The 24,926-nt window shown below is 30.8% G+C and overlaps 1 protein-coding gene and 1 long non-coding RNA gene across 19 annotated transcripts in view; one reads left to right on the forward strand and one right to left on the reverse strand.

The window, feature by feature from the left end:
• LOC126741064 (uncharacterized) overlaps positions 1-1,256 on the forward strand; it is a 75,287-nt gene extending 74,031 nt beyond the window's left edge. The window contains exon 4 of the long non-coding RNA XR_007662099.1: positions 814-1,256. This is a non-coding gene — a long non-coding RNA (uncharacterized LOC126741064). The remainder of the gene's footprint in view (positions 1-813) is intronic.
• Positions 1-24,926, reverse strand: part of LOC126741058 (uncharacterized) — a 169,086-nt gene that overhangs the window by 96,963 nt on the left and 47,197 nt on the right. For 2 of the 18 annotated variants that reach the window (XM_050447355.1, XM_050447353.1), the window contains exon 3: positions 19,970-23,146. The exons of 7 other annotated variants lie outside the window; for them this stretch is intronic. The gene's annotated coding sequence lies outside the window, so the exon portion shown is untranslated. Of the gene's footprint in view, positions 1-46; positions 417-4,817; positions 4,910-5,468; positions 5,967-5,987; positions 6,055-9,271; positions 9,424-13,705; positions 13,971-18,185; positions 18,616-18,714; positions 23,147-24,926 lie in introns of those variants that run through there. 9 more of the 18 variants (XM_050447346.1, XM_050447350.1, XM_050447359.1 and 6 more) reach the window with 9 other exon arrangements.

Consider the following 24,926-nt stretch of genomic DNA (forward strand, 5'->3'; position numbering starts at 1 on the left):
CTAATATCTAAATTTTTATTTTAAATTAAATAGATCATTACGACTGACCCGTGTATATATTCGAATAATTTTAGTAAAATAATAAGGCAAATTTCATTTCGTCTCACCCCGGTATAAAGACACTGACATTTCAAAAAAACGGCATTTTTCGAAGACGTCAAAATGTTTGCCGAATTTTCCTGGCCGCAATACACAATTTCCCCAATTGATATGCACAGATTCGGAAAGCCCATTCATTTTCTGATTCGGTGCTTCCTTTCCCTGATCGTTTCCGGTTCATTTTCATTCATAATTTTACAAAAAACCCAACCAAGTCCCGGCCACCTGTCACGAGCAAAAAATTTGTATCCACCATGCGTCAAAGTATTGTTCCCACCAGCCATTTCATCAGAGTTTAGGTTGACACCTCCAATTACCTGCAAAAACGCAAAAAAATGGACTTTTTTCATAAAATCGCATTTTTCGGGTACTTGTACTATCGCTGGAACCCTGAAATTTTAGTATGTGTTGTAAAACAAAATTTCGGATCTTTTAGATGATGTCTGATCTTTTCATCATGTACAGGGACGTGGCAAATGAATTAAACGCGAAAATTCGAATTGCTCAGAACCTATTAATGTTGGAAGATTGTAATTTTACACAAATACTGGGGTTATTAAAGTATTTAATGCCTGAGAATATAAATGGTCCAGATGCCACTACGAAAAAGTTATTAAATAAAATGTGATTTTCGGGTCGGACCTTCATGGGTAAAGTTCATTATTGCTCGCCCTGTATGGCTTACGAAAATTTCGGTTATATGGCATATGAAAGGTAAAAGATGAAGTTATTTTTTGAAAAAAAAAATTTTCCCAAAATAAGTATCGTTTGGCGGGAAATCCCAAAAAACTGAAAATGCCAGAACTCGTAAAATAAATTTTTTACAAAAAAAAGCTCCAAGTATGTTAAATCTCTTATAAAACGAAGTCTTTTCGCCGAAACACTTTTTTTATAAAAATTTTTTTTTAGCCTCTGGAGAAGTTTGAATTTTTTTTTTAGTCACTTTTGTTCGCTTATAACAACTCACCCTGTATACCGATCGGGCCCAAAAAGTATACAGACACGTAAGCCCCAAGAACCCTTATATCCTGAAAATTTCAACTCGATTGAACGCTTTAAAATTGAGATCTCGTGAGCAACTCGATTTTTACCAATTTTTTTACGAATTTTTGACTTTGAGACAGTACCGCTCCGTTTGGTGGTACCGGAAAAAAAAATTGTTTACAGATCCATTATTCCCAATGTGTTGAGAGACCCTATGCCAAATTTCATCGTTTCGCTAGCCATACAGCCAAAGATATGAATTTTTATTTCCAAAAAAACACGATTTTTCGGGCCCGACCTCGCGTGCATAATATAGTCTGCGACTATATAACAAGTATAGTCGCTTCGCTCCTATACTTTTGGTCCGTGGGGACCAGTTTGGAACCTTTAGGTCTTGTCTGTGAAAAGCCATAAGGGAATTTAAAAAAACAATCAAAAATTATCAGGTGTACTTAGGTGAGTCAGGGAGGCTAACGTCTACCTGCCAAGGAAAGAGAGGACCAGTTGTTGGGGTATCATGCTTCAAAGAACCATAATTTGTTATATAGTCGCGTTGTGTGTCAATATACTGTCTTATATTTCAAATATCTGTGAAAGTATATTAATTGTATTCTAAATAAAGCCTGAATACCAAATTCGAACAGAATCGGACCAATAGCAAAAAAGTTACGGTAGTCACGTGACCTAGGCTGAAACTTAAATGTCAGTTATCTGTCATAATTTATTGTATCCTAAATAAACCATAAATACCAAATTCAGAGAGAAGTTCCCATAAGGGTCTATTTATTGAAATAGAACAAACGGGATTTTACGTCGATTTGTTTTAATTTTTCTTTTTATTTTAAAATGTAACAGTAATAAAATATCAAAAGAATTGACAGGAGAAGAATAAGAAATAAAAAAAACCATAAATAAATTGAATCGAAGCTATAGAAGCCGAGATATAAGTAAAAAAATGGGGAAGAACAAAAGAAAACTGGTTTTTTCCCACGGTATCATTTTTTTTCTTAAAATAATTTATGACAAATTTTAGTTTTAGCCCTAAACTTGTAATTTTCACAAAAAAAAACCCAAGAAAAAAAAATTTTTTTTTGGTCGAAAATCGAAAGGGGTATACCCACGAAAAATTTCAAAAAAATGGTTTTTATTTTTTTATAAATAAAATATAACTCTGACAACTTTTTGTCTTATACAAAAGTTTTCGGGAATATTACGAGGTATCCGTGCGTTAAAACGAATCGGTTCTAGCTATTATACAATCGGAGAAAATTGGAAAAAACTATTAAACATAAATATCGAATTATCAAGAGCCCTATGGAAAAATTTCAATTTTTTATTTTTCTATCCTGTACTACTTCAGAGTATCTTTAAAAAAGATTATTACCAATTTGACTCTAAAATGAACGGAAAACCTATTTCTTTGCATTTTTCGATTTTCGAACAAAATCCGGGGTCAAAATGACAATTTTTTCAAAATATGCTTCGAATTCAAAATTTCTTTTTTCTAGTTAAAAACCATTCAAAAACTAGTAAAAAAGCTTAATGCCAAAATTTTCCATGATTTATACGAGTGCCACAATATAAAGAGAAATATTAGGTCCCATAAGAGTCTATGTATTTACGTCGATTTTTAAAATTTTTCAGTTTTATTCCGAACGGCAATTGTAATAAAATATAAAAAGAATTAACAGGAGGAGAATAAAGAATAAAAGAAACCATCAACGAATTGAATCGAAGCTATAGAAGTCGAGATATTAGTAAAAATGTAAAAAAAAATAAAAGAAAACTCGTTTTTTCCCACGGTAGAATTTTTTTTTTTTTAAATGATAACTGACAACTTATAATGTAAGCCCTAAGTTGGCAATTTCCAGTAAAAAAAACCCAAGAAAAAAAAATTTTTTTTTGCTCCAAAATCGACAGGGGTATAGTCATGAAAAATTGCGAAAAAATGGTTTTTATTTTTTTCTAAATAAACTATAACTCTGACAACTTTTTCTCTTAAATAAAAGTTTTCGGGAATATTACGAGGAATTCGACTGTTAAAACGAATTGATTATAGCTATCACAGAATCGGAGAAAATTGTAAAAAACTAATAATCATAAATATCGAATTATCAAGAGCCCTATGGAAAAATTTTAACTTTTTATTTTTCTATCTTGTACTACTTCAGGATACCTTTCAAAAAGGTTATTATCGATTTGACTCTAAAATGAACAGAAAACCTATTTATTTGCATTTATCGATTTTCAAACAAAATCCGGCCCAAAATGAAAATTTTTCAGAACATGCTCCAAATTCAAAATTTCTTTTTTCCGGCTAAAGACCATTCAAAAAGTAATGAAAAAGCTTAATGACAAAATTTTTCAAAATCTATAATAATGCTACAATATTATGAAAGAAGATAAATTCCCTTTAAAGCCTATGTATTCGAAGCGACGATTTTTTAATTTTTTTTTAAAGGCAAATTTAAGAAATAATTTAATTAATTAAGATAAAAGGAATAGGGTAATACAAAATACTATCTATAAATATATACATATCATCTAATAGCAAATTTCAATCGAATAGGAAATGTTGATAGTCACGTGACCCTAGAACTTAATATTTTAAAATTTTTTAAAAAATCAACAATTGCATCCTAAATAAACCCCAAATTCCAAATTTGAACCCAATCAAATCAATAGCAAAAAGTTATGGAAGTCACGTGACTTAAAAAATTCAACATGTCAAATTTCTGTCAAAATTTATTACTTGCATCCTATATAAAGCCCAAATACAAAATTTCAACCCAATCGGAACAATAGCAAAAGAATTATGAAAGTCACGTGACTTTAAAATATAATTTGTCAATTATCTGTTAAAATTTATTAATTGTGTCCTAAATAAAGCATAAATACCAAATTTGAACCCAATCGGACTCATAGCAAAAAAGTTACAATAGTCACGTGACCCGGAAGTCAAATGTCAAATATCTGTCAAAAATTAATAATTGCATCCTAAATAAAGCCCAAATACCAAATTTGAACCCAATCAGACCAATAGCAAAAAAGTTACAATAGTCACGTGACCTGGAAGTCAAATGTCAAATATCTGTGAAAAATTCATAATTGCATCCTAAATAAACCCCAAATACCAAATTTCAATCAAATCGGACAAATAGGAAGAAAGTTAAGGTAGTCACGTGACCCTAAAACATAGTCATGTCAAATATCTGTAAAAATTTATTAATCTTATCCGAAATAGGTACTAGGTACCAAATTTCAACCAAATCGCACCAATACCAAAAAAGTTATGATACTCGACTAACCTTAAAAATCAATAATTTCAAAAAAATTTTATTTATATCCCAAAAGCAATGTCTAAGAATTGTTAACATCTATTAATAACAAACTAAATAGTAAAAACTCACCTAATATCGACATTTTTATTTTAAATTAAATAGATCATTACGACTGACCCGTGTATATATTCGAATAATTTTAATAAAATAATCGGGCAAATTTCATTTCGTCTCACCCCGGTATAAAACCACTGACATTTCAAAAAAACGGCATTTTTCGAAGACGTCAAAATGTTTGCCGAATTTTCCTGGCCGCAATACACAATTTCCCCAATTGATATGCACAGATTCGGAAAGCCCATTCATTTTCTGATTCGGTGCTTCCTTTCCCTGATCGTTTCCGGTTCATTTTCATTCATAATTTTACAAAAAACCCGACCAAGTCCCGGCCACCTGTCACGAGCAAAAAATTTGTATCCACCATGCGTCAAAGTATTGTTCCCACCAGCCATTTCATCAGAGTTTAGGTTGACACCTCCAATTACCTGCAAAAACGCAAAAAAATGGACTTTTTTCATAAAATCGCATTTTTCGGGTACTTGTACTATCGCTGGAACCTTGAAATTTTAGTATGTATTGTAAAACAAAATTTCGGATCCGTTAGATGTTGTTTGATCTTTTCACCATGTACAGGGACGTGACAAATGAATTAAACGCGAAAATTCGAATTGCTCAGAACCTATTAAAGTTGGAAGATTGTAATTTTACACAAATACTGGGGTTATTAAAGTATTTAATGCCTGAGAATATAAATGGTCCAGGTGCAACCACTAAAAAGTTATTAAATAAAATGTGATTTTCGGGTCGGACCTTCATGGGTAAAGTTCATTATTGCTCGCCCTGTATGGTTCCTAAAAATTTCGGTTATATGGCATATAAAAGGTAAAAGATAAAGTTATTTTTTGAAAAAAAAAATTTTCCCAAAATAAGTATCGTTTGGCGGAAAATCCCAAAAAACTGAAAATGCCAGAACTCGTAAAATAAATTTTTTACAAAAAAAAGCTCCAAGTATGTTAAATCTCTTATAAAATGAAGTTTTTTCGCCGAAACACTTTTTTTATAAAAATTTTTTTTTAGCCTCTGGAGAAGTTTGAATTTTTTTTTTAGTCACTTTTGTTCGCTTATAACAACTCACCCTGTATACCGATCGGGCTCAAAAAGTATACAGACACGTAAGCCCCAAGAACCCATATATCCTGAAAATTTCAACTCGATTGAACGCTTTAAAATTGAGATCTCGTGAGCAACTCGATTTTTACCAATTTTTTTACGAATTTTTGACTTTGAGACAGTACCGCTCCGTTTGGTGGTACCGGAAAAAAAATTCGTTTACGGATCCATCATTCCCAATGTATTGAGAGACTCTATGCCAAATTTCATCGTTTCGCTAGCCATACAGCCAAAGATATGAATTTTTATTTCCAAAAAAACACGATTTTTCGGGCCCGAGGTGGCGTGCATAATATAGTCGCAGACGCTCCTATATAACAAGTATAGTCGCTTCGCTCCTATACTTTTGGTCCGTGGGGACCAGTTTGGAACCTTTAGTTCTTGTCAGTGATGGGCCTTAGAGGATTTCTTAAAAAAAATCGCAAATTATCAGGTGTACTTAGGTGAGGATAACGTTTATCTGCCAAGGAAAGAGAAGACCAGTTGTTGGGGTATCATGCTTCAAAGAACCATAATTTGTTATATAGTCGCGTTGTATGTCAATATACTGTCTTATATTTCAAATATCTCTCAAAGTATATTAATTGTATCCTAAATAAAGCCTGAATACCAAATCCGAACAGAATCGGACCAATAGCAAAAAAGTTACGGTAGTCACGTGACCTAGGCTGAAACTCAAATGTCAGTTAAGTATCTGTCATAATTTATTAGTTGTATCCTTAATAAACCATAAATACCAAATCCAGAGAGAAGTTCCCATAAGGGTCTATTTATTGAAATAGAACAAACGGGATTTTACGTCGATTTGTTTTAATTTTTCTTTTTATTTTAAAATGTAATAGTAATAAAATATCAAAAGAATTGACAGGAGGAGAATAAGAAATAAAAGAAACCATCAACGAATTGAATCGAAGCTATAGAAGCCGAGATATTAGTGAAAATGTGGGAAAAAACAAAAGAAAACTGGTTTTTTCCCACGGTATCATTTTTTTTCTTAAAATAATTTATGACAAATTTTAGTTTTAGCCCTAAACTGGTAATTTTCACTAAAAAAACCCAAGAAAAAAAAAATTTTTTTTTGGTCGAAAATCGAAAGGGGTATACCCACGAAAAATTTCAAAAAAATGGTTTTTATTTTTTTATTAATAAACTATAAATCTGACAACTTTTTGTATTAAATAAGAGTTCTTCGCTATATTAAGGGGTATTCGCCTGTTAAAACGAATCGGTTCTAGCTATTATACAATCGGAGAAAATTGGAAAAAACTATTAAACATAAATATCGAATTATCAAGAGCCCTATGGAAAAATTTCAATTTTTTATTTTTCTAACCTGTACTACTTCAGAGTATCTTTAAAAAAGATTATTACCAATTTGAGTCTAAAATGAACGGAAAACCTATTTCTCTGCATTTTTCGATTTTCGAACAAAATCCGGGGTCAAAATGACCATTTTTTCCAAAATATGCTCCGAATTCAAAATTTCTTTTTTCTGGTTAAAGACTATTCAAAAACTAATAAAAAAGCTTTATGACAAAATCTTCCACGATTTATACGAGTGCCATAATATAAAGGGAAAAATTAGATTCCATAAGAGCCTATGTATAGGTATAAGACAACCGGGATTTTACGTCGATTTTTCTAATTTTTCAGTTTTATTTCGAAAGACAATTGTAATAAAATATAAAAAGAATTAATAGGAGGAGAATAAGGAATAATAAAAACCATCAACGAATTGAATCGAAGCTATAGAAGTCGAGATATTAGTAAAAATGTGAAAAAAAATAAAAAAAACTCGTTTTTTTCCATGGTACCATTTTTTTTATTAAAATGATAATTGACAAATTAAAATGCAAGCTCTAAGTTGGCAATTTCCAGTAAAAAAAAACCCAAGAAAAAAAAATTTTTTTTTTGCTCCAAAATTGAAAGGGGTATAGCCATGAAAAATTTCGAAAAAGTGGTTTTTTTTTTTTCTAAATAAACTATAACTCTTACAACTTTTTGTCTTAAACAAAAGTTCTCAGGAATATTACGAGGTATTCGCCTGTCAAAATGAAACTCTCACGAGATGTGTTTATACAATCGGAGAAAATTGTAAAAAACTATTAAACATAAATATCGAAATATCAAGAGCCCTATGGAAAAATTTCAATTTTTTATTTTTCTATCTTGTACTACTCCAGGATACCTTTTAAAAAGGTTATTATCGATTTGACTCTAAAATGAACAGAAAACCTATTTATTTGCATTTATCGATTTTCAAACAAAATCCGGCCCAAAATGAAAATTTTTCAAAACATGCTCCAAATTCAAAATTTCTTTTTCTGGCTAAAGACCATCCAAAAAGTAATGAAAAAGCTTTATGACAAAAATTTTTCAAAATCTATAATAATGCTACAATATTACGAAAGAAGATAAGTCCCTTTAAAGCCTATGTATTCGAACCGATGACTTTTTAATTTTTTTTTTAAAGGCAAATTTAAGAAATAATTAACTAATTAAGATAAAAGGATAGGGTAATACAAAATATTATCTATAAATATATACATATCATCTAATAGCAGATTTCAATCAAATAGAAATTTTGATAGTCACGTGACCTAGAACTCAACATTTTAAAATTTTGTAAAAAATCAACAATTGCATCCTAAATAAACCCCAAATTCCAAATTTGAACCCAATCGGATCAATAGCAAAAAAGTTATGGAAGTCACGTGACTTTAAAATTCAATATGTCAAATTCTGGCAAAATTTATTACTTGCATCCTAAATAAAGCCTAATACTAAATTTCAACCCAATCGGATCAATAGCAAAAGAATTATGAAAGTCACGTGACTTTAAAATATAATTTGTCAATTATCCGTCAAAATTTATTAATTGTGTCCTAAATAAAGCATAAATACCCAAATTTGAACCCAATCGGACTCATAGCAAAAAAGTTACAATAGTCACGTGACCCGGAAGTCAAATGTCAAATATCTGTCAAAAATTAATAATTGCAATCCTAAATAAAGCCCAAATACCAAATTTGAACCCAATCGGACTTATAGCAAAAAAGTTACAATAGTCACGTGACCCGGAAGTCAAATGTCAAATATCTGTCAAAAATTAATAATTGCATCCTAAATAAAGCCCAAATACCAAATTTGAACCCAATCGGACTCATAGCAAAAAGTACTAATAGTCACGTGACCTTAAAACATAGTCATGTCAAATATCTGTTTAAAATTATTAATCTTATCCAAAATAGGTACTAGGTACCAAATTTCAACCAAATCGCACCAATACCAAAAAAGTTATGATACTCGACTAACCTTAAAAATCAATATTTCAAAAAATTTTTATTTATATCCCAAAAGCAATGTTTAAGAATTGTTAACATATATTAATAATAACTAAATAGTAAAAACTCACCAATATCTAAATTATTATTTTAAATTAAATAGATCATTACGACTGACCCGTGTATATATTCGAATAATTTTAATAAAATAATCGGGCAAATTTCATTTCGTCTCACCCCGGTATAAAGACACTGACATTTCAAAAAAACGGCATTTTTCGAAGACGTCAAAATGTTTGCCGAATTTTCCTGGCCGCAATACACAATTTCCCCAATTGATATGCACAGATTCGGAAAGCCCATTCATTTTCTGATTCGGTGCTTCCTTTCCTGATCGTTTCCGGTTCATTTTCATTCATAATTTTACAAAAAACCCAACCAAGTCCCGGCCACCTGTCACGAGCAAAAAATTTGTATCCACCATGCGTCAAAGTATTGTTCCCACCAGCCATTTCATCAGAGTTTAGGTTGACACCTCCAATTACCTGCAAAAACGCAAAAAAATGGACTTTTTTCATAAAATCGCATTTTTCGGGTACTTGTACTATCGCTGGAACCTTGAAATTTTAGTATACTCTCACGAGATGTGAAACAAAATTTCGGATCCGTTAGATGTTGTTTAATCTTTTCACCATGTACAGGGACGTGACAAATGAATTAAACGCGAAAATTCAAATTGCTCAGAACCTATTAAAGTTGGAAGATTGTAATTTTACACAAATAATGGGGTTATTAAAGTATTTAATCCCTGAGAATATAAATGGTCCAGGTGCTACCACTGAAAAGTTATTAAATAAAAAGTGATTTTTAGGTCGGACCTTCATGGGTAAAGTTCATTATTGCTCGCCCTGTATGGTTCCCAAAAATTTCGGTTATATAGCATATAAAAGGTAAAAGATGAAGTTATTTTTTGAAAAAAAAAATTTTCCCAAAATAAGTATCGTTTGGCGGGAAATCCCAAAAAACTGAAAATGCCAGAACTCGTAAAATAAATTTTTTACAAAAAAAAGCTCCAAGTATGTTAAATCTCTTATAAAATGAAGTCTTTTCGCCGAAACACTTTTTTTATAAAAATTTTTTTTTAGCCTCTGGAGAAGTTTGAATTTTTTTTTTAGTCACTTTTGTTCGCTTATAACAACTCACCCTGTATACCGATCGGGCCCAAAAAGTATACAGACATGAATTACTATAAAGTCTTTTATGCCTAAAAATTTCAATTTTTTTGACAGCGTTAAAATTGAGATCTCGTGCAAAAATGAATTTTGACCGGTTTTTTTTACGAATTTTTGACTTTGAGACAGTACCGCTCCGTTTGGTGGTACCGGAAAAAAAAATTGTTTACGGATTTATCATTCTCAATGTATTGAGAGACCCTATGCCAAATTTCATCGTTTCGCTATCCATACAGCCAAAGATATGAATTTTTATTTCCAAAAAAACACGATTTTTCGGACCCGAGGTCGCGTGCATAATATAGTCGCAGACGCTCCTATATAACAAGTATAGTCGCTTCGCTCCTATACTTTTGGTCCGTGGGGACCAGTTTGGAACCTTTAGGTCTTGTCTGTGAAAAGCCATAAGGGAATTTAAAAAAACAATCAAAAATTATCAGGTGTACTTAGGTGAGTCAGGGAGGCTAACGTCTACCTGCCAAGGAAAGAGAGGACCAGTTGTTGGGGTATCATGCTTCAAAGAACCATAATTTGTTATATAGTCGCGTTGTGTGTCAATATACTGTCTTATATTTCAAATATCTGTGAAAGTATATTAATTGTATTCTAAATAAACCCCAAATACCAAATTCAGCAGAATCGGACCATTAGCAAAAAAGTTACGGTACTTGCACTTACGGTCACCTGACCTAGGCTGAAACTCAAATGTCAGTTATCTGTCATAATTTATTAGTTGTATCCTAAATAAACCATAAATACCAAATTCAGAGAGAAGTTCCCATAAGGGTCTATTTATTGAAATAGAACAAACGGGATTTTACGTCGATTTGTTTTAATTTTTCTTTTTATTTTAAAATGTAATAGTAATAAAATATCAAAAGAATTGACAGGAGGAGAATAAGAAATAAAAGAAACCATCAACGAATTGAATCGAAGCTATAGAAGCCGAGATATTAGTGAAAATGTGGGAAAAAACAAAAGAAAACTGGTTTTTTCCCACGGTATCATTTTTTTTCTTAAAATAAATTATGACAAATTTTAGTTTTAGCCCTAAACTGGTAATTTTCACTAAAAAAACCCAAGAAAAAAAAAATTTTTTTTTGGTCGAAAATCGAAAGGGGTATAGCCACGAAAAATTTCAAAAAAATGGTTTTTATTTTTTTATTAATAAACTATAAATCTGACAACTTTTTGTATTAAATAAGAGTTCTTCGCTATATTAAGGGGTATTCGCCTGTTAAAACAAATCGGTTCTAGCTATTATACAATCGGAGAAAATTGGAAAAAACTATTAAACATAAATATCTAATTATCAAGAGCCCTATGGAAAAATTTCAATTTTTTATTTTTCTAACCTGTACTTCTTCAGAGTATCTTTAAAAAAGATTATTTCCAATTTGACTCTAAAATGAACGGAAAACCTATTTCTTTGCATTTTTCGATTTTCGAACAAAATCCGGGGTCAAAATGACCATTTTTCCAAAATATGCTCCGAATTCAAAATTTCTTTTTTCTGGTTAAAGATCATTCAAAAACTAATAAAAAAGCTTTATGACAAAATTTTCCACGATTTATACGAGTGTCATAATATAAAGGGAAAAATTAGGTTCCATAAGAGCCTATGTATAGGGATAAGACAACCGGGCTTTTACGTCGATTTTTTTAATTTTTCAGTTTTATTTCGGAAGGCAATTGTAATAAAATATAAAATGAATTAACAGGAGGAGAATAAGGAATAATAAAAACCATCAACGAATTGAATCGAAGCTATAGAAGTCGAGATATTAGTAAAACTGTGAAAAAAAAAATAAAAGAAAACTCGTTTTTTTCCACGGTAGCATTTTTTTTCTTAAAATGATAACTGACAAATTATAATGTAAGCCCTAAGTTGGCAATATCCATTAAAAAAAACCCAAGAAAAAAAAATTTTTTTTTTGCTCCAAAGTCGAAAGGGGTATAGCCATGAAAAATTGTGATTAAATGGTTTTTATTTTTTTCTAACTAAACTATAACTCTGACAACTTTTTGTCTTAAACAAAAGTTCTAGGGAATATTACGAGGTATTCGAATGTTAAAACTAATTGATTATAGCTATCACAGATTCGGAGAAAATTGTAAAAAACTATAAATTATAAATATCGAATTATCAAGAGCCCTATGGAAAGATTTCATTTTTTTATTTTTCTATCTTGTATTACTTCAGGATACCTTTCAAAAAGGTTATTATCGATTTGACTCTAAAATGAACAGAAAACCTATTTATTTGCATTTATCGATTTTCAAACAAAATCCGGCCCAAAATGAAAATTTTTCAAAACATGCTCCAAATTCAAAATTTCTTTTTTTTGGCTAAAGACCATTCAAAAAGTAATGAAAAAGCTTAATGACAAAAATTTTCAAAATCTATAATAATGCTACAATATTATGAAAGAAGATAAGTTCCCTTTAAAGCCTATGTATTCGAACCGATGATTTTTTTATTTTTTTTTGAAAGGCAAATTTAAGAAATAATTTAACTAATTAAGATAAAAGGAATAGGGTAATACAAAATATTATCTACAAATATATACATATCATCTAATAGCAGATTTTAATCAAATAGGAAATTTTGATAGTCACGTGACCCTAGAACTTAATATTTTAAAATTTTGTAAGAAATCAATAATTGCATCATAAATAAACCCCAAATTCCAAATTTGAACCCAATCGGATCAATAGCAAAAAAGTTATAGAAGTCACGTGACTTAAAAAATTCAACATGTCAAATTTCTGTCAAAATTTATTACTTGCATCCTATATAAAGCCTAAATACTAAATTTCAACCCAATCGGAACAATAGCAAATAAGTTATGGAAGTCACGTGACTTTAACATTCAATATGTCAATTATCTGTTAAAATTTATTAATTGTATCCTAAATAAAGCATAAATACTAAATTTGAACCCAATCGGACTCATAGAAAAAAAGTTACAATAGTCACGTGACCCGGAAGTCAAATGTCAAATATCTGTCAAAAATTAATAATTGCATCCTAAATAAAGCCCAAATACCAAATTTGAACCCAATCGGACTCATAGCAAAAAAGTACCAATAGTCACGTGACCTGGAAGTCAAATGTCAAATATCGGTCAAAAATTAATAATTGCATCCTAAATAAACCCCAAATACCAAATTTCAATCAAATCGGACAAATAGGAAGAAAGTTAAGGTAGTCACGTGACCTTAAAACATAGTCATGTCAAATATCTGTAAAAATTTATTAATCTTATCCGAAACAGGTACTAGGTACCAAATTTCAACCAAATCGCACCAATAGCAAAAAAGTTATGATACTCGACTAACCTTAAAAATCAATAATTTCAAAAAATTTTTATTTATATCCCAAAAGCAATGTTTAAGAATTGTTAACATTTATTAATAATAAATTAAATAGTAAAAACTCACCAAATATCTAAATTCTTATTTTAAATTAAATAGATCATTACGACTGACCCGTGTATACATTCGAATAATTTTAATAAAATAATAGGGCAAATTTCATTTCGTCTCACCCCGGTATAAAACCACTGACATTTCAAAAAAACGGCATTTTTCGAAGACGTCAAAATGTTTGCCGAATTTTCCTGGCCGCAATACACAATTTCCCCAAATGATATGCACAGATTCGGAAAGCCCATTCATTTTCTGATTCGGTGCTTCCTTTCCCTGATCGTTTCCGGTTCATTTTCATTCATAATTTTACAAAAAACCCAACCAAGTCCCGGCCACCTGTCACGAGCAAAAAATTTGTATCCACCATGCGTCAAAGTATTGTTCCCACCAGCCATTTCATCAGAGTTTAGGTTGACACCTCCAATTACCTGCAAAAACGCAAAAAAATGGACTTTTTTCATAAAATCGCATTTTTCGGGTACTTGTACTATCGCTGGAACCCTGAAATTTTAGTATGTGTTGTAAAACAAAATTTCGGATCTTTTAGATGATGTCTGATCTTTTCACCATGTACAGGGACGTGACAAATGAATTAAACGCGAAAATTCGAATTGCTCAGAACCTATTAAAGTTGGAAGATTGTAATTTTACACAAATAATGGGGTTATTAAAGTATTTAATCCCTGAGAATATAAATGGTCCAGGTGCCACCACTAAAAAGTTATTAAATAAAATGTGATTTTCGGGTCGGACCTTCATGGGTAAAGTTCATTATTGCTCGCCCTGTATGGTTCCCAAAAATTTCGGTTATATGGCATATGAAAGGTAAAGGATGAAGTTATTTTTTGAAAAAAAAAATTTTCCCAAAATAAGTATCGTTTGGCGGAAAATCCCAAAAAACTGAAAATGCCAGAACTCGTAAAATAAATTTTTTACAAAAAAAAGCTCCAAATATGTCAAATCTCTTATAAAACGAAGTCTTTTCGCCGAAACACTTTTTTTATAAAAATTTTTTTTTAGCCTCTGGAGAAGTTTCAATTTTTTTTTTAGTCACTTTTGTTCGCTTATAGTAGCTCACCCTGTATACGGATCTGGCCCAAAAAGTATACAGCTCTTAAGCTCCCACCGACCCTTATGTCCTAAAAATTTCAAGTCGTTTAAAAGCTTTTTATTTGAGTTCTCGCACCCGAAAGGAATTTGACCCATTTTTTTACGAATTTTTGACTTTGAGACAGTACCGCTCCGTTTGATGGTACCCGAAAAAAAATTCGTTTACGGATCCATCATTCCCAATGTATTGAGAGACCCTATGCCAAATTTCATCGTTTCGCTAGCCATACAGCCAAAGATATGAATTTTTATTTCCAAAAAAACACGATTTTTCGGGCCCGGGCTCGCGTGCATAATATAGTCGCAGACGCTCCTATATAACAAGTATAGTCGCTTCGCTCCTATACTTTTGGTCCGTGGGGACCAGTTTGGAACCTTTAGGTCTTGTTTGTGAAAAGCCATAAGGGAATTAAAAAAAAAAATCAAAAATTATCAGGTGTACTTAGGTGAGTCGGGGAGGCTAACGTTTACCTGCCAAGGTAAGAGAGGACCAGTTGTTGGGGTATCATGCTTCAAAGAACCATAATTTGTTATATAGTCGCGTTGTGTGTCAATATACTGTCTTATATTTCAAATATCTCTCAAAGTATATTAATTGTATCCTAAATATAGCCTGAATACCAAATTCGAACAGAATCGGACCAATAGCAAAAAAGTTACGGTAGTCACGTGACCTAGGCTGAACCTTAAATGTCAGTTATCTGTCATAATTTATTAGTTGTATCCTAAATAAACCATAAATACCAAATTCAGAGAGAAGTTCCCATAAAGGTCTATTTCTTGAAATAGAACAAACAGGGATTTTACGTCGATTTGTTTTAATTTTTCTTTTTATTTTGAAAAGTAATAGTAATAAAATATCAAAAGAATTGACAGGAGGAGAATAAGAAATAAAAGAAACCATCAACAAATTGAATCGAAGCTATAGAAGCCGAGATATTAGAAAAAATGTGGGAAAAACAAAAGAAAACTGGTTTTTTCCCACGGTATCATTTTTTTTTCTTAAAATAATTATTGACAAATTATAATGTAAGCCCTAAGTTGGCAATTTCAAGTAAAAAAAACCCAAGAAAAAAAAAATTTTTTTTTGGTCGAAAATCGAAAGGGGTATAGCCATGAAAAATTGCGAAAAAATGGTTTTTATTTTTTTAAAAATAAAATATAACTCTGACAACTTTTTGTCTTAAACAAAAGTTTTCGGGAATATTACGAGGTATCCGTGCGTTAAAACGAATCGGTTCTAGCTATTATACAATCGGAGAAAATTGGAAAAAACTATTAAACATAAATATCGAATTATCAAGAGCCCTATGGAAAAATTTCAATTTTTTATTTTTCTAACCTGTACTACTTCAGAGTATCTTTAAAAAAGATTATTACCAATTTGACTCTAAAATGAACGGAAACCTATTTCTTTGCATTTTTCGATTTTCGAACAAAATCCGGGGTCAAAATGACCATTTTTCCAAAATATGCTCCAAATTCAAAATTTCTTTTTTCTGGTTAAAGACCATTCAAAAACTAATAAAAAAGCTTTATGACAAAATTTTCCACGATTTATACGAGTGCCATAATATAAAGGGAAAAATTAGGTTCCATAAGAGCCTATGTACAGGGATAAGACAACCGGGCTTTTACGTCGATTTTTTAAATTTTTCAGTTTTATTTCAAAAGGCAATTGTAATAAAATATAAAAAGAATTAACTGGAGGAGAATAAGGAATAATAGAAACTATCAACGAATTGAATCGAAGCTATACAAGTCGAGATATTAGTAAAAATGTGAAAAAAAATAAAAGAAAACTCGTTTTTTCCCACGGTACCATTTTTTTTCTTAAAATTATAATCGACAAATTATAATGTAAGCCCTAAGTTGGCAATTTCCAGTAAAAAAAACCCAAGAAAAAAAAAATTTTTTTGCTCCAAAATCGAAAGGGGTATAGCCATGAAAAATTGTGAAAAAATGGTTTTTATTTTTTTCTAAATAAACTATAACTCTGACAACTTTTTGTCTTAAACAAAAGTTTTCGGGAATATTACGAGGTATCCGAATGTTAAAACGAATTGATTATAGCTATCACAGAATCGGAGAAAATTGTAAAAAACTATTAAACATAAATATCGAAATATCAAGAGCCCTATGGAAAAATTTCAATTTTTTATTTTTCTATCTTGTACTACTCCAGGATACCTTTTAAAAAGGTTATTATCGATTTGAATCTAAAATGAACAGAAAACCTATTTCTTTGCATTTTTCGATTTTGAAGCAAAATCCGGGCTCAAAATGAGCATTTTTTTAAAATATGCTTCGATTTCAAAATTTCTTTTTTCTGGCTAAAGACCATTCAAAAAGTAATGAAAAAGCTTTATGACAAAATTTTTCAAAATCTATAATAATGCTACAATATTATGAAAGAAGATAAGTTCCCTTTAAAGCCTATGTATTCGAACCGATGATTTTTTAATGTTTTTTAAAAAGGCAAATTTAAGAAATAATTTAACTAATTAAGATAAAAGGAATAGGGTAATACAAAATATTATCTATAAATATATAAATATCATCTAATAGTAAATTTCAATCGAATAGGAAATTTTGATAGTCACGTGACCCTAAAACTTATTATTTTAAAATTTTGTAAAAAATCAACAATTGCATCCTAAATAAACCCCAAATTCCAAATTTGAACACAATCGGATCAATAGCAAAAAAGTTATGAAAGTCACGTGACTTTAAAATTCAATCTGTCAAATTTCTGTCAAAATTTATTACTTGCATCCTAAATAAAGCCCAAATACAAAATTTCAACCCAATCGGATCAATAGCAAAAGAATTATGAAAGTCACGTGACTTTAAAATATAATTTGTCAATTATCTGTTAAAATTTATTAATTGTATCCTAAATAAAGCATAAATGTCAAATTTGAACCCAATCGGACTCATAACAAAAAAGTTACAATAGTCACGTGACCCGGAAGTCAAATGTCAAATATCTGTCAAAAATTAATAATTGCATTCTAAATAAAGCCTAAATACTAAATTTTAACCCAATCGGAACAATAGCAAATAAGTTATGGAAGTCACGTGACTTTAACATTCAATATGTCAATTATCTGTTAAAATTTATTAATTGTGTCCTAAATAAAGCCCAAATACCAAATTTGAACCCAATCAGACCAATAGCAAAAAAGCTACAATAGTCACGTGACCTGGAAGTCAAATGTCAAATGTCTGTGAAAAATTCATAATTGCATCCTAAATAAACCCCAAATACCAAATTTCAATTAAATCGGACTCATAGCAAAAAAGTACCAATAGTCACGTGACCTTAAAACATAGTCATGTCAAATATCTGTAAAAATTTATTAATCTTATCGGAAATAGGTACTAGGTACCAAATTTTAACCAAATCGCACCAATATCAAAAAAGTTATGATACTCGACTAACCTTAAAAATCAATAATTTCAAAAAATTTTTATTTATAACCCAAAAGCAATCTTTAAGAATTATTAACATATATTAATAATAAACTAAATAGTAAAAACTCACCTAATATCTAAATTTTTATTTTAAATTAAATAGATCATTACGACTGACCCGTGTATATATTCGAATAATTTTAATAAAATAATCGGGCAAATTTCATTTCGTCTCACCCCGGTATAAAGACACTGACATTTCAAAAAAACGGCATTTTTCGAAGACGTCAAAATGTTTGCCGAATTTTCCTGGCCGCAATACACAATTTCCCCAATTGATATGCACAGATTCGGAAAGCCCATTCATTTTCTGATTCGGTGCTTCCTTTCCCTGATCGTTTCCGGTTCATTTTCATTCATAATTTTACAAAAAACCCAACCAAGTCCCGGCCACCTGTCACGAGCAAAAAATTTGTATCCACCATGCGTCAAAGTATTGTTCCCACCAGCCATTTCATCAGAGTTTAGGTTGACACCTCCAATTACCTGCAAAAACGCAAAAAAATGGACTTTTTTCATAAAATCGCATTTTTCGGGTACTTGTACTATCGCTGGAATCCTGAAATTTTAGTATGTATTGTAAAACAAAATTTCGGATCCGTTAGATGTTGTTTGATCTTTTCACCATGTACAGGGACGTGACAAATGAATTAAACGCGAAAATTCAAATTGCTCAGAACCTATTAAAGTTGGAAGATTGTAATTTTACACAAATAATGGGGTTATTAAAGTATTTAATCCCTGAGAATATAAATGGTCCAGGTGCTACCACTGAAAAGTTATTAAATAAAAAGTGATTTTCAGGTCGGACCTTCATGGGTAAAGTTCATTATTGCTCACCCTGTATAGTTCCCAAAAATTTCGGTTATATGGCATATAAAAGGTAAAAGATAAAGTTATTTTTTGAAAAAAAAAATTTTCCCAAAATAAGTATCGTTTGGCGGAAAATTCCAAAAAACTGAAAATGCCAGAACTCGTAAAATAAATTTTTTACAAAAAAAAGCTCCAAGTATGTTAAATCTCTTATAAAACGAAGTCTTTTCGCCGAAACACTTTTTTTATAAAAATTTTTTTTTAGCCTCTGGAGAAGTTTCAATTTTTTTTTTAGTCACTTTTGTTCGCTTATAACAACTCACCCTGTATACCGATCTGGCCCAAAAAGTATACAGTTCTTAAGGCCCCACCGACCCTTATGTCCTAAAAATTTTAAGTCTTTTAAAGGCTTTTTATTTGAGTTCTCGCGTCTGAAAGGAATTTGACCCATTTTTTTACGAATTTTTGACTTTGAGACAGTACCGCTCCGTTTGGTGGTACCGGAAAAAAAAATCGTTTACGGATCCATCATTCTCAATGTATTGAGAGGCCCTATGCCAAATTTCATCGTTTCGCTAACCATACAGCCAAAGATATGAATTTTTATTTCCAAAAAAACACGATTTTTCGGGCCCGGGCTCGCGTGCATAATATAGTCGCAGACGCTCCTATATAACAAGTATAGTCGCTTCGCTCCTATACTTTTGGTCCGTGGGGACCAGTTTGAAACCTTTAGGTCTTGTCTGTGAAAAGCCATAAGGTAATAAAAAAAAAATCAAAAACTATCAGGTGTACTTAGGTGAGTCGGGGAGGCTAACGTTTACCTGCCAAGGAAAGAGAGGACCAGTTGTTGGGGTATCATGCTTCAAAGAACCATAATTTGTTATATAGTCGCGTTGTGTGTCAATATACTGTCTTATATTTCAAATATCTGTGAAAGTATATTAATTGTATTCTAAATAAAGTCTGAATACCAAATTCGAACAGAATCGGACCAATAGCAAAAAAGTTACGGTAGTCACGTGACCTAGGCTGAAACTTAAATGTCAGTTATCTGTCATAATTTATTAGTTGTATCCTAAATAAACCATAAATACCAAATTCAGAGAGAAGTTCCCATAAGGGTCTATTTCTTGAAATAGAACAAACAGGGATTTTACGTCGATTTGTTTTAATTTTTCTTTTTATTTTGAAATGTAATAGTAATAAAATATCAAAAGAATTGAGAGGAGGAGAATAAGAAATAAAAGAAACCATCAATGAATTGAATCGAAGCTATAGAAGCCGAGAGATTAGTAAAAATGTGGGAAAAAACAAAAGAAAACTGGTTTTTTCCCACGGTATCATTTTTTTTTCTTAAAATAATTATTGACAAATTATAATGTAAGCCCTAAGTTGGCAATTTCACGTAAAAAAAACCCAAGAAAAAAAAAATTTTTTTTTGGTCGAAAATCGAAAGGGGTATAACCATGAAAAATTGCGAAAAAATGGTTTTTATTTTTTTTTAAATAAAATATAACTCTGACAACTTTTTGTCTTAAACAAAAGTTTTCGGGAATATTACGAGGTATCCGTGCGTTAAAACGAATCGGTTCTAGCTATTATACAGTCGGAGAAAATTGAAAAAAAACTATTAAACATAAATATCGAATTATCAAGAGCCCTATGGAAAAATTTCAGTTTTTTATTTTTCTATCCTGTACTACTTCAGAGTATCTTTAAAAAAGATTATTACCAATTTGACTCTAAAATGAACGGAAAACCTATTTCTTTGCATTTTTCGATTTTCGAACAAAATCCGGGGTCAAAATGACCATTTTTCCAAAATATGCTCCGAATTCAAAATTTCTTTTTTCTGGTTAAAGACCATTTAAAAACTAATAAAAAAGCTTTATGACAAAATTTTCCACGATTTATACGAGTGCCATAATATAAAGGGAAAAATTAGGTTCCATAAGAGCCTATGTACAGGGATAAGACAACCGGGCTTTTACGTCGATTTTTTTAATTTTTCAGTTTTATTTCGAAAGGCAGTTGTAATAAAATATAAAAAGAATTAACAGGAGGAGAATAAGGAATAATAAAAACCATCAACAAATTGAATCGAAGCTCTAGAAGTCGAGATATTAGTAAAACTGTGAAAAAAAAATAAAAGAAAACTCGTTTTTTTCCACGGTAGCATTTTTTTTCTTAAAATGATAACTGACAAATTATAATGTAAGCCCTAAGTTGGCAATATCCATTAAAAAAAACCCAAGAAAAAAAATTTTTTTTTTGCTCCAAAATCGAAAGGGGTATAGCCATGAAAAATTGTGATTAAATGGTTTTTATTTTTTTCTAACTAAACTATAACTCTGACAACTTTTTGTCTTAAACAAAAGTTCTAGGGAATATTACGAGGTATTCGAATGTTAAAACTAATTGATTACAGCTATCACAGATTCGGAGAAAATTGTAAAAAACTATAAATCATAAATATCGAATTATCAAGAGCCCTATGGAAAGATTTCATTTTTTTATTTTTCTATCTTGTACTACTTTAGGATACCTTTCAAAAAGATTATTATCGATTTGACTCTAAAATGAACAGAAAACCTATTTCTTTGCATTTTTCGATTTTCGAACAAAATCCGGCCCAAAATGAAAATTTTTTCAAAACATGCTCCAAATTCAAAATTTCTTTTTTCTGGCTAAAGACCATTCAAAAAGTAATGAAAAAGCTTAATGACAAAAATTTTCAAAATCTATAATAATGCTACAATATTATGAAAGAAGATAAGTTCCCTTTAAAGCCTATGTATTCGAACCGATGATTTTTTTATTTTTTTTTGAAAGGCAAATTTAAGAAATAATTTAACTAATTAAGATAAAAGGAATAGGGTAATACGAAATATTATCTATAAATATATACATATCATCTAATAGCAGATTTTAATCAAATAGGAAATTTTGATAGTCACGTGACCCTAGAACTTAATATTTTAAAATTTTGTAAAAAATCAACAATTGCATCCTAAATAAACCCCAAATTCCAAATTTGAACCCAATCGGATCAATAGCAAAAAAGTTATGGAAGTCACGTGACTTAAAAAATTCAACATGTCAAATTTCTGTCAAAATTTATTACTTGCATCCTAAATAAAGCCCAAATACTAAATTTCAACCCAATCGGATCAATAGCAAAAAAGTTATGGAAGTCACGTGACTTAAAAAATTCAACATGTCAAATTTCTGTCAAAATTTATTACTTGCATCCTAAATAAAGCCCAAATACTAAATTTCAACCCAATCGGAACAATAGCAAATAAGTTATGGAAGTCACGTGACTTAAACATTCAATATGTCAATTATCTGTTAAAATTTATTAATTGTATCCTAAATAAAGCATAAATACCAAATTTGAACCCAATCGGACTCATAGCAAAAAAGTTACAATAGTCACGTGACCTGGAAGTCAAATGTCAAATATCTGTGAAAAATTAATAATTGCATCCTAAATAAACCCCAAATACCAAATTTCAATCAAATCGGACAAATAGGAAGAAAGTTAAGGTAGTCACGTGACCTTAAAACATAGTCATGTCAAATATCTGTAAAAATTTATTAATCTTATCCGAAATAGGTACTAGGTACCAAATTTCAACCAAATCGCACCAATACCAAAAAAGTTATGATACTCGACTAACCTTAAAAATCAATAATTTCAAAAAAATTTTATTTATATCCCAAAAGCAATGTTTAAGAATTATTAGCATATATTAATAATAAACTAAATAGTAAAAACTCACCTAATATCGAAATTTTTATTTTAAATTAAATAGATCATTACGACTGACCCGTGTATATATTCGAATAATTTTAATAAAATAATCGGGCAAATTTCATTTCGTCTCACCCCGGTATAAAGACACTGACATTTCAAAAAAACGGCATTTTTCGAAGACGTCAAAATGTTTGCCGAATTTTCCTGGCCGCAATACACAATTTCCCCTATTGATATGCACAGATTCGGAAAGCCCATTCATTTTCTGATTCGGTGCTTCCTTTCCCTGATCGTTTCCGGTTCATTTTCATTCATAATTTTACAAAAAACCCAACCAAGTCCCGGCCACCTGTCACGAGCAAAAAATTTGTATCCACCATGCGTCAAAGTATTGTTCCCACCAGCCATTTCATCAGAGTTTAGGTTGACACCTCCAATTACCTGCAAAAACGCAAAAAAATGGACTTTTTTCATAAAATTGCATTTTTCGGGTACTTGTACTATCGCTGGAACCCTGAAATTTTAGTATGTGTTGTAAAACAAAATTTCGGATCTTTTAGATGATGTCTGATCTTTTCACCATGTACAGGGACGTGGCAAATGAATTAAACGCGAAAATTCGAATTGCTCAGAACCTAATTATGTTGGAAGATTGTAAGTTTACACAAATAATGGGGTTAATAAAGTATTTAATGCCTGAGAATATAAATGGTCCAGGTGCCACTACGAAAAAGTTATTAAATAAAATGTGATTTTTGAGTCGGACCTTCATGGGTAAAGTTCATTATTGCTCGCCCTGTATGGCTTACGAAAATTTCGGTTATATGGCATATGAAAGGTAAAGGATGAAGTTATTTTTTGAAAAAAAAAAATTTCCCAAAATAAGTATTGTTTGGCAGAAAATTCCAAAAAACTGAAAATGCCAGAACTCGTAAAATAAATTTTTTACAAAAAAAAGCTCCAAGTATGTTAAATCTCTTATAAAACGAAGTCTTTTCGCCGAAACACTTTTTTTATAAAAATTTTTTTTTAGCCTCTGGAGAAGTTTGAATTTTTTTTTTAGTCACTTTTGTTCGCTTATAACAACTCACCCTGTATACCGATCTGGCCCAAAAAGTATACAGTTCTTAAGCCCCCACCGACCCTTATGTCCTAAAAATTTAAAGTTTTTTAAAGGCTTTTTATTTGAGTTCTCGCGTCTGAACGGAATTTGACCCATTTTTTTACGAATTTTTGACTTTGAGACAGTACCGCTCCGTTTGGTGGTACCGGAAAAAAAATTCGTTTACGGATCCATCATTCCCAATGTATTGAGAGACCCTATGCCAAATTTCATCGTTTCGCTAACCATACAGCCAAAGATATGAATTTTTATTTCCAAAAAAACACGATTTTTCGGGCCCGGGCTCGCGTGCATAATATAGTCGCAGACGCTCCTATATAACAAGTATAGTCGCTTCGCTCCTATACTTTTGGTCCGTGGGGACCAGTTTGGAACCTTTAGGTCTTGTTTGTGAAAAGCCATAAGGGAATTAAAAAAAAAAATCAAAAATTATCAGGTGTACTTAGGTGAGTCGGGGAGGCTAACGTTTACCTGCCAAGGTAAGAGAGGACCAGTTGTTGGGGTATCATGCTTCAAAGAACCATAATTTGTTATATAGTCGCGTTGTGTGTCAATATACTGTCTTATATTTCAAATATCTCTCAAAGTATATTAATTGTATCCTAAATATAGCCTGAATACCAAATTCGAACAGAATCGGACCAATAGCAAAAAAGTTACGGTAGTCACGTGACCTAGGCTGAACCTTAAATGTCAGTTATCTGTCATAATTTATTAGTTGTATCCTAAATAAACCATAAATACCAAATTCAGAGAGAAGTTCCCATAAAGGTCTATTTCTTAAAATAGAACAAACAGGGATTTTACGTCGATTTGTTTTAATTTTTCTTTTTATTTTGAAAAGTAATAGTAATAAAATATCAAAAGAATTGACAGGAGGAGAATAAGAAATAAAAGAAACCATCAACAAATTGAATCGAAGCTATAGAAGCCGAGATATTAGAAAAAATGTGGGAAAAACAAAAGAAAACTGGTTTTTTCCCACGGTATCATTTTTTTTTCTTAAAATAATTATTGACAAATTATAATGTAAGCCCTAAGTTGGCAATTTCAAGTAAAAAAAACCCAAGAAAAAAAAAATTTTTTTTTGGTCGAAAA

Source organism: Anthonomus grandis, chromosome 10 (assembly GCF_022605725.1).
Source record: "Anthonomus grandis grandis chromosome 10, icAntGran1.3, whole genome shotgun sequence".
NCBI lineage: Eukaryota > Metazoa > Arthropoda > Insecta > Coleoptera > Curculionidae > Anthonomus > Anthonomus grandis.